General features: G+C 30.5%; 1 long non-coding RNA gene across 1 annotated transcript; it reads left to right on the top strand.

The window, feature by feature from the left end:
• Positions 1-1,993: 1,993 nt before the first annotated feature.
• Positions 1,994-2,783, top strand: LOC127129260 (uncharacterized). The gene is made up of 2 exons (XR_007806259.1): positions 1,994-2,106; positions 2,252-2,783. It is a non-coding gene; the product is annotated as an uncharacterized LOC127129260 (long non-coding RNA).
• Positions 2,784-10,530: the final 7,747 nt, after the last annotated feature.

Genomic DNA, 10,530 nt, shown 5'->3' with positions numbered 1-10,530 from the left:
TTGATTTTTCAAACTTTTTTCATAACACTTATTTTGAATTGAATCTTAAGTCAACTTTGACTTTATTTTGTGAATACTTTTCATTTGTAAATACAACTCACTCAATTGTTTTTGTGGTTCCAATGACCACTTTTGCCAAAGCTTTTCCTAAACATTAGCTATTAGGTTTGAGTTATCATAGAGGTTGATATAATACTCACATATATCCTTAGTGATTGGACTATAAGTCTTCCATACTTATTATAGGGTGGATCCCTCACTAGTATGTTTAAGCTCTTCTCACATGGTGGATTTGTGGTTTAGGTTGAGTTTTCTCTCTTTGATAACAAAAGGCCTTAAGGCTTTTGACCAATCAATTCACCAACTTATTTTGAGATTTTTACCCCGAACTACGAGGTTTTGATCCTACCTTTTTTAAGATGGTATGTAGGCAATGTGTTTATCCATTCAAACACAAAATTATAAATAATTTGTATATTCTCCTCTCATCTCCCCAATCATGTTTGCACAAATATTTTTCACAAATACCAACCCACTATACAACATTTGTAAAAAGGGCTCCCTTAGAGTACTAAGGATGTTTTGGATGCTTAAAACATTCCCATTGCATAACCAACCCCCTTACCCAGATCTCTGACATTTTTATTAGTTTTTGATTTGATAAAACTTCTCGGTTTTTGTTCGCTTTCTAACCTTTCCTTTGGATAAATAGAAGTGCGGTGGCGACTTGAATTGTATGATTTACTTTTGATTTAGTCAATAAATCTAAAGGTAACGAATACCCCGCTACAAATACGATTTAAAGTTATGACGTTAAGAAGTAATACAATGAAATTAGTCAAACATTATCCCTTAATCTACCATTAGCAAGTTCCATAATCTTCTTAAAAGGAAGAAGTTAAAATCATCATAATTATGACTCTTATTACCATCACAATGGGCCACTACTACCTTATGTAATTCCTGAAGAAGAATGAGGCTAGTTAAAACCAAGTTATCTTTATTCTAAAGAGACCAAAAAGTAACACCATCAAGACGAGATCTATCTATATTCGACTCAACAAAGATAAGAAAAAAATATTTAAAGACCTCTTGTCAAATTTTAGACACACTTTCAATCCAAACTTCACCAACTTGAAGGGGGTAAGATTGCATTCCACATCCTCCTATTCAAAGGCATGAAAAAAAATCAATATTAATATCACCTTTCTTAAATCACATAAATTTGAACATTTAAAACAAATGAGAATCTTTGATCTTAAGTAAGGACCAAAGATCTACACTAACTCTAGATCTAGCCTCCATCTCCTTCTCATATAAATTTAAGATAAACATTTATTGAATGGGTATTTTCTCAGTTTATTTTTAATTGTCATTCTATTACATTTTACAATAAATTTTCTTAGTTTTGATCAAATTTCTTTCTAAAAAACTCATACTTATTCACTATTCATTTCAAACTTGTAATAAATAACTAAGAAAATTATCAAAAAAATAATTATTAATATTGATGAAAGAAAATAATTTTCTGCTAATGCGATAATTAAAAAGGAACCGTTAGATTTTATTTAGAAGTTTGGAGGGCAAGAAAGATAAGAACTTTGAGAAAAATGAAGAATTGAGTGAGAAAAATAGAAAGATTTAGACGAAAAGAATTTTGGAAGATTTATTTTTATTCAAAACTTAAAGTTCTTCTAATTTAAAGGAACTAAAAAATCATATTAAAAAAAAATTATAGGGTTTTTGATTAGATAAATTATTGAAATATAATCTATGATGTTATAGTATCCTAAACATTTAAAATATATTAATAATAAACACTTTTTATCATTTTATATCTTTCAAAAAATATTTAAAATATTTCTATATATTTTTAAAAAATTCTTTTCTAAGCTCGCACTCTCTCTCCCATCTAAACTTCCAAACAAAGCATAAAACAAATAGTATATCAAATAAGTACTATATAATGGACATGAAGTTTTCTCTTCATATTGTGAAAACTAAAGAAAAGAGAGTTCAAAGATAAAATCTTCACAAAAATGGCATTGCACATTTACCAATCTTTTCTAATGGGACTTTTATACATTGGGCTGCGCCTCGCTTCGAGTACGTAACATATCAACTTTGCACCTAAATTCTTCTTCTTCTAACACACAATTATAAAAAGTAATAATATTATTTTCTTATTATTTTTCTTATAAATCTTTATCTTAAAAACTGAGTTTTGAATTTGGAAATTTTGTTTTTGTAGCAGGAGCAACACCAACACCAACACCACCAAGTTTGAACAATGATCCAGATATTGACACATTTGGCTGCCTTCTATATTTGGATTGCATGTTTACTTGTTGTTGCAAAGAAAGATGCATGAATCTGGGATATTCAAGAGGAGAATGTTACAATGGAGTCGGTTGTTGTTGTATGGTTTAAAATTAGGATAAATTACATTATTATAAAAAACTTATTTATATATTTTACTAAAGATCAAATAAACAATCTCATAAAATAAATAATAAAAACTCAAATAAATAAAGTAAGAAATATCTCTCTCCAAAGCTTTTAATTTTCACTCTCGAAGGATATTAAGATGTCAGCAGAAGAAAAAGTGGAAAGCAGTGGCCAAGCATAACGTGAAGGAATGATGCAACCTGAGAATATAATTATGCTTTCAAGAATTAGGGTAAAAGTTGTTTAGATTAAAAACATCCACTTATGTTTGTGTTTTAATACTGTAAATGCTGTATACTTTTAATTAAATAATAAACACCATTTTAGTTAAATAATTATTTTAGTTTTAGAATTTACATTGGACTAAGTATTTATTGCATTCATAATATAGCGAGTATAATCGAGAATAGAACGTAGAATAAATGAGATGGAAGCCTCCTTTTACAAAAAAGATTTAAGCTTAGTATTCAGGCATCTTACTTCTATTGTTGATTTTTTCAATTTGTAGGAGTTTTATTAGAGACTCTAAATAAATATATCTTAGTGGTTTTTCTTGTAATTTTGGTTGATCAATTCTTTTTGATGAGGCTATGTGATCTAGTCTATAGTTTCAAAATAACTAGTAATTTTCTTTCTCTTTGCAATTAGTCAAATGGGCTTTTCAACAAAAAGAAATTTATAAAGATAGATTGCTCATAATATACATTTGCTTCTACTTCTTCTTGAAACATTATCTCTAATTGTTGGGTTTCAAATGGGAGTGTTAAAACCCCACGAGTCGATTAAAATTTGAGGAAATATTTGATTTATAAGAGAAATTATGCATATCTTTAATGTCTTAAGAGATTAGGTGAATAATGTAATATCAAGATCTCTTAAATCCATAAATATTTAGTTTATTATAACTTCCAATCCTTCCCAAACTCCCCAACACTAATGTTTCAAATACATTAGAAGTGTAAGATCAAATATATTTATCGAGAAGCTAATTGTTGTACAAATCACTTTGCAAGAAGTTCAACAACTAATTGCTTATTGGGATTACGATGAGTTTAAGGGGATATCTTTAAGGGGAAAAAATAGAGCATCTGGGTTAGACAGTTGCATTCACACAACAAGAAGTATCAATATTGTCTAACTTGCACAATGAGCTTCATGTGAAGATTCATATTAAGAGTAATGTCGAAAATGTTTATGAGCGTTCATGAAAAAACTCAAGTAAGTTGTCATCATATTTAGTTATTTTATTTAATTCTTTTATATAATTAATTTTTTTAAATATAAACTCTAATTATATAATATTTTTATGTATGTGTAAGAGGAGTATGATAAACGATGAGCACTTTACCTATCCAAGCAATCTGAAGTAGCAATAACGACAAGATCATATCCTATTGATACTATTGTGTTATTGCATACTTGGAATTGTATAACTGGCGTGAAGAAGAAAAATGGGAGAATATATACCGTAGGGGATTTGGTCACAAATATGAAGCCTTCAGATAGGTGTTTGAGCAAGAAAAATGTTGATGGAGAAGGCTCGTCGCGTCCACCAATACTAACAGCTGAAATGAAAGAAATGTGAAAATTTTAACTTATGATGAGGTAGCACGCGAAGCAATAAGAAAGGAAGAGATAGATGAAATGAGGGGGAAAACAAATAGAGTTATAAGAAGCATATTGCGAATTGTATATAAGCGTTCACAAAAATTTGAACAATTTATATTATCATAGATGAACCAAACTTCTCGTGGTGGATAAGGAGGTTTTGGAAGATACGTTGGAACATACATATTAAGAGGAGATGGTTGACAAGGACAAAATGATGTAGAAGAGAAGAGCGAGTGGGATGTTGGGGTTATTAATTCAGGGGTTCAACATGAGGGGGCATTTTTCATTGGGGTAATATGCGTGTGAATTCTCTCATTTATATTTTCTAATTAATGTGAGACTTCCCCACACTTTGTTTCTCAATATTTCCAACTCACACTTGTTATTCTCAACACTCTCTATCAAGTGTGATTCTGTCCATAATGTCCCCCCTTAATCAGAAGTTCTTTCATCCACATACACTTGTATTACAGTTGACACCCTTTTAAATGGGATATGTCTCCTATCCACCATCATGTGGGAAATACTTTTGATACAAGTGAGTCATGATACCAGTGTTAGGTCATCAATTTAGGGGTTCAACATGAGGGACCATTTTCCATTGCGGTCTTTTTTTATGAGCAACACACCTTGTGAGAGACACACCTCATACTCATCCAAAACAATAAGGTAATAGGTGTGTGGGTTCTCTCACTTATAAATGCTCAAGTCTCCATTTTTCTAATCAAGTTAATAAACTTTTAGACAAGATTTATGGTAGGAGTTGAAGTCTAGAAAGGATGGTAGTCAACATGTTCTGAATCTGATAGTTGGTCTCATCCTAACAATCAAGTATGGTACTTACTTCTTCATTTTCATTATTAAGTTCTTCCAAGGTCTTCAGAATCACAAAATTAACTGGCTTAGAAGCATGAGGTTCAGAAGATGCAATCCTAGATGTTGATCCAACTTCATGCTGAGGATCTAAGTTCAGTGCAGTCGCATAATTTGCTCCGACTTTAGGCGGAAGAACTATGTTCTGCTCAGAAATGGGAATCCTATAAGATGCTCCAACTACTTACTGATTAGATAAAATTAAAGAAGAGGAACCAGATTCAGTCAGAGATATAACTTGTTATGATGCTGGGAGCGCCAAAATCTTAGACCTAGCTAAGGACTCATTAACATACTTCTCTATCTCCAGAATTTGAGTCACTACTTCAGAGAATATGGGTATGAACTTTTCTATGACAACATCATAAGAAATTTTCTTGAGGAATTTGAAGCAGTAATTTGACCAGATCGTGTATCGATCCCATAATGCAATTGCTTTCAACAGGGTTGACACAGTTTGTGACAACCTTTCTTATAAAGCTTAGACTTCCAACTATTTTTAATTTTATATCAGTTAATAATTCATCAAATGAGAGTGTATGAGAGGTATGTTCAGAATTATTTGTGGGGGTTCTCATCTCTTTACTCATTTCTGAGTCTGACTCAAAGGATGGAGATAGTTCAACTACAGTTGGATCCTTATTAGAGAAAAGTTCTCTATCAACATAGGAATCATCTAAAGAAAACAAGTCATCAAAGAGCGGGTCAAATACATGTGTATCAATCTGATTCAGGATTATTTGGATGATCAGATAGTGCGTGTCCATGTGAAGGTGGAGGTAGAGGTTAAGGTTGAGGTTGAGGTGGAGATGTAGGTTGTTGTTGGATTGGATTATTTGTGGTTTCAAGTTCATTAGGCTTTGGTTCATTTGTGGTTTCTGGTGCATTGTTGTATCAGGTACATTTATAGGTTTTGTTATGGTACTAAAAGGTTGATTTTGAATAGATGTGTTGGGCAAAATAATTAATAAAGAGTTAACATTTACATAATCAGAATTAGTAGAAGTCTCGGCATTAGAAGACTTACTTGGATTCTGGTTCGTAGGAACTTCGGTAGATTGTTTCTCAGCTTCTTTATTCAGTTGTCCAAATTCTTCTACACAAACTGTAGACCTCAAAACCCATCTGGAGGTCTCAAACTTCTTTGGCTGCTTAATTGGAGATGGAGAAGGAGGATTTGAGGGTCCTTCATCATACTTTTTTGCCCTTACTTTCCTCTTAAGAGTTGCATCTGGAGGGGCATCTGACATGTTGTGAATGTCCACCATTGGATCAATACCTTCCTCCAAGCAGCTTTTCATGTATTCCCTCAGAATTTTTGGGGGGTCCAGCTTAGCGAATACGAGGAAATCATCAATCTCTACCCTTCTGATAGAAACATATTATTTGTCCAACACTACAGGGCCCACAACATCTAAAATCATTAACATATTTTTCAGATTATTTCCATTGAAAGACTTTCCCACATCCGTGTAGACATCTTCAAGAAAATTTATCTCTTCCAACTTTTCCACAAACTTAGTTTCAACCAAAATGTCATAAATTAGTATATCCAAGGGAATCCACTTCCTGGGTTTTCGACCTAAGTTTCTTGTTGCTTAACTATATCCCTAAGATATTTGAACAATATGGAAGGAAGATTTAACTTAACACCTTTGGTCAGATAATACAACATGTATTTTTGGTTAATGATGATGTAATCAACATAGTTTCCAACAGGACGATGATGAATGCACCCCAAAAGAATCTTAACCCAAATCCTCAACCTAGGTTGGAGATTGTTGACTCCTTAACTCTTTCCTTCTTGGAATATGGTAGCAACCACTTCATTCAATTTTACCCCTTTTGTGGACATTTGATAACATCTCTTCCCAAAACCATAATGGTTCAGTAGCTTGGCTATGGATTTTTCATAAGATTTCAAATTTCTGACCCAGGACGCAAAAGAAGATATGAACATCTGTGGTTGTTGCATGTATCCAAAAATATTTGACCAATGCAAGATATACCAGACCTTTCAATCTCTTAAAGAAAACTTCCCATCCTTAGGAAACGATATCACTAGCGAGGCCAAACCCATTTGGGCTAAAGAGTTTCCTTGTATTCACTAAGAATACAAAATGATATCTCACTCATCCATAAATGAAACAACATTTCAACCTACCTATGGCCTTGAGGCCATGATAACCCTTTGACGTATGGTATTTAATTTGGAAAACCATGCATATTTTTCCAAAACTTGTGCCACTGAGATAAAAAGATTTATATTTAATTCGTAACAGAAACTGTAAATTATGGACTTGACCAATACAAAGATTCTTTATACTAAATTTCTCTGAGTTTTTCTCGTGATCTTATTTACAAATCTTCTATGGAAAAAATGCGGGGGTCTTCTAAAACCTTACCAAGGGTTAAAAAAGGAGGCATCACCTACATGACGAAAGGAGTGAAAAGACAAAGCTCGACACACAATTATGATGGTTCGGGGACCTTACTTGATCGGATAGCGACCCTCAAGATGGATGGACCCCTAAATTAATCCACCTTTTCTTAAGTTTTAAAAGTGGGGACACCCTTGTCTATGAATTTCCTCACGAGTTGATACATGGAAATCATTATTACAAAACACACTATATGAAAGAAAGTGTTAGAGAAACATGGAAAAACTAAGGCGAAGACATTCTCCATGACAATATTCAAGTTACAACAAAAGGATCAAGAACAAACTAAATGTCCGAAAAATTATCAAAATGAAACAAAGAATAATATATATCATTTAAGACAAGTTGCCCATCCATCACAAAAGGAGATATGCTCTAAAAAAGTATCGAAAGTCTCATTTTCAACATCAAGAGGTCACCAATAGCTTGAGACTTGTCCTTTTTGAAGAAGACACTCACGTTGCAGCACATGTGCTTATTATTTGAGTATGGACTGCACTTTTTCTTTATTTTAAATAACAAGCATCTTCATCCATTGCTTTATCAAAACTTAATTGAGATTGAAGTGCTTCATTAATATATGTAGTACGAAATAAATTTTCATCTGCGTGTATGAATTTGTTTTTCAATTTTTGGAATAATGGAGTGTTTTCTTTTGTCAAATGGAGTGTATTTTCTTAATTATTAAAAAGAATGCTGAAATATAAAAAATTAAAAGATATAATTATGTTCGAGGAATTAGTTTTTCAACTGTGCATAGAGAATTATGTATTTAATAAAAACATGCTATTTAAAGAATTATGTATTTAATAAAAACATGTCAATTAACACAAGACTTTACTATTTAAATGCCCATTTGAAATTGACATAATTAAATTTTTTAGCCCTAAAAATAATATTCTTCAAATATCTCAAATTGATTTATTTCATCAAATTTTGTAGAAACTTTTAGGAAGAATCTTCATTTTAATTTGATGAAATATCTCAAAAGTTTCAATAAACTTTTAGGAGGATCAAAACTGTAGATGAAAATTTTTAAGAAAATCATTTTTTAAAGAAAATATTTCTAGGCATTAAAAATGAAATTTGAGATAATTAGGAGGACCACTAACATATTTAACCTAAAAATGTTATTATAGATATTTCATCACTTTATTGAAACTTTTTTTAGATATCCAATTTTAAAAAGAGATTAATTGAAATACACTGTCAATGTAAAAAGATTTTACACCATCACTTAATTATAGACGTTGGATATTACACGAAGTTTGACTTTTATTTTAAAAATCTATAAAGTAATACAAATGGGTGATGGTGATGAACCGACGGTGTAAAACTTTTTACACTGACAGTGTATAGTAATTAATCTCTTTTAAAAAATTATTTAATTTTAAAATTATTTCAAATAGTTTTTCATAAAATCATTATTGAGATACAACTTTTGAAAAAATTGTGATTTTTACTATATTTTAATTTTTGATAATGTATATTTATTGTTATAGAATGCCAAAATTAATTTTTTAATTTATAGAAAAATAAATTTAAAAATACTTTTAATATTTTGAAAAATATTTTTATAAAAATTATTTTTAAAAATATAAAAAAAAATCAATCTTTTAAAGATAAAACAAACCGATCCCAGTGTTAATTACTATATCGGATTATTTTATGTTATTTCCCCCACTAATACATTTGATTTCGGCATAATAACAACAATCAATTAAGTTAATATTTTATTCTTTCTTTCCTCTTTACCATTTATTTTAAAGATATATAAAACAATAGTTTCATGTATAATTTCATGTATTTTGTAAAATTTATTAAATAAGTTAGATTTATACTTTAGGAATCTGTTACACCTTTTAATTTTTCTAAAGAATTAATTCTTAAATATATCAAGCACCTCACTTTTATTTTTTATTAAATATATAAATATAGTCAGAACAAACATCAATAAAAATGACAAAATATTTTTTTACATTCCTAATTCAAGTTATATCAAGTTCATATATATTAGAGTATATCAAATTTAAAGGTCAAATTCTCTAACAAGTAATTTATGTGAATTTTTAGTATTGTAGTTTGACTATAGAAATCTCTTTTTTTTTTTATATATTAGTAATAGATAATTTTAGAAATAATTCTAAATAAATTAAATTCAAGGTTTTGAGTTTATTTACTTCATGGAGTTTAGAATGTTTAATCAAAAATATTTAGAAAACAGTTAGATTTATTTGAATGTTTTTTATAATATCAGTGCAACAAAGTCAAACTTCCGGTCGAGTTTAATGTTGTTTATACTATTTTTGATGGTCCTCATTCATCGCTTTTTATGAGTTATACTGCATTCCTTGGATGTAGCATAGTCAGCATATTGTTAGATGATTGGAAAGATATAGCAGATGAGGTGAAAAATAGCATATGAACAGACATTCAAGTATATTAATTTTAATTTTTATCGATTCGATATTACTTTATATAAACACTAATACATACTTATTGATGTAAATGTGTAGTTGATGTTTGAGTTTAGTGATGATTCAAAGTTGGAAAAAAATGGACCACTTATGTTGGTACGACTTGGAGAAGTTTTAAGTCATGACTCATGAGTGACTACATTACGAAGCCTAAGTCTAATATTAAGCACTCGTGGGTGAAATATCATTTACTTGACAAGAAGGTTTGGAAAAAGTTTGTGAAGTCTCGTAGTTCTGAGGAGTTCATGGTTAGTACCAGCTGTATTTTTTGATAATTTTATGGATACAACAATGGACGTTAATATTTTTACTATGTTTAAAACATGTTAAAAGTGAAGTAGGAAAATTGAACAAGTCTAAAAATAAATACCCCCATATATTATCTCACATGGGATACAGGAAACTTGATAAAACAATGATTAATGAAAGAAGAAGAACTATGAGATGGGGACTCCATGAGAAGTGGAAAAGGGCTCGATAAAGAACAAATAGAGACTACACTTCAGATGCCTCAAGAGCAGTCGCTGAAAAAATTATAAGTACGATTTGTTGTGCATATGTTATGTGTTATTTAAATCCCTTTGGTAATAAATAATGTATGTCTTATCATGTTGTGTAGGATTCGTTGGTTAGCTCAGCCCGTGAAGGTTCCCTTTGTTCCAGAACCACGATATGATACA

The sequence above is a fragment of the Lathyrus oleraceus genome, chromosome 3, assembly GCF_024323335.1.
Source record: "Lathyrus oleraceus cultivar Zhongwan6 chromosome 3, CAAS_Psat_ZW6_1.0, whole genome shotgun sequence".
Lineage (NCBI taxonomy): Eukaryota > Viridiplantae > Streptophyta > Magnoliopsida > Fabales > Fabaceae > Lathyrus > Lathyrus oleraceus.
The sequence above is the reverse complement of the archived record's forward strand: the minus strand, read 5'-3'. Positions and strand labels throughout refer to the sequence as shown.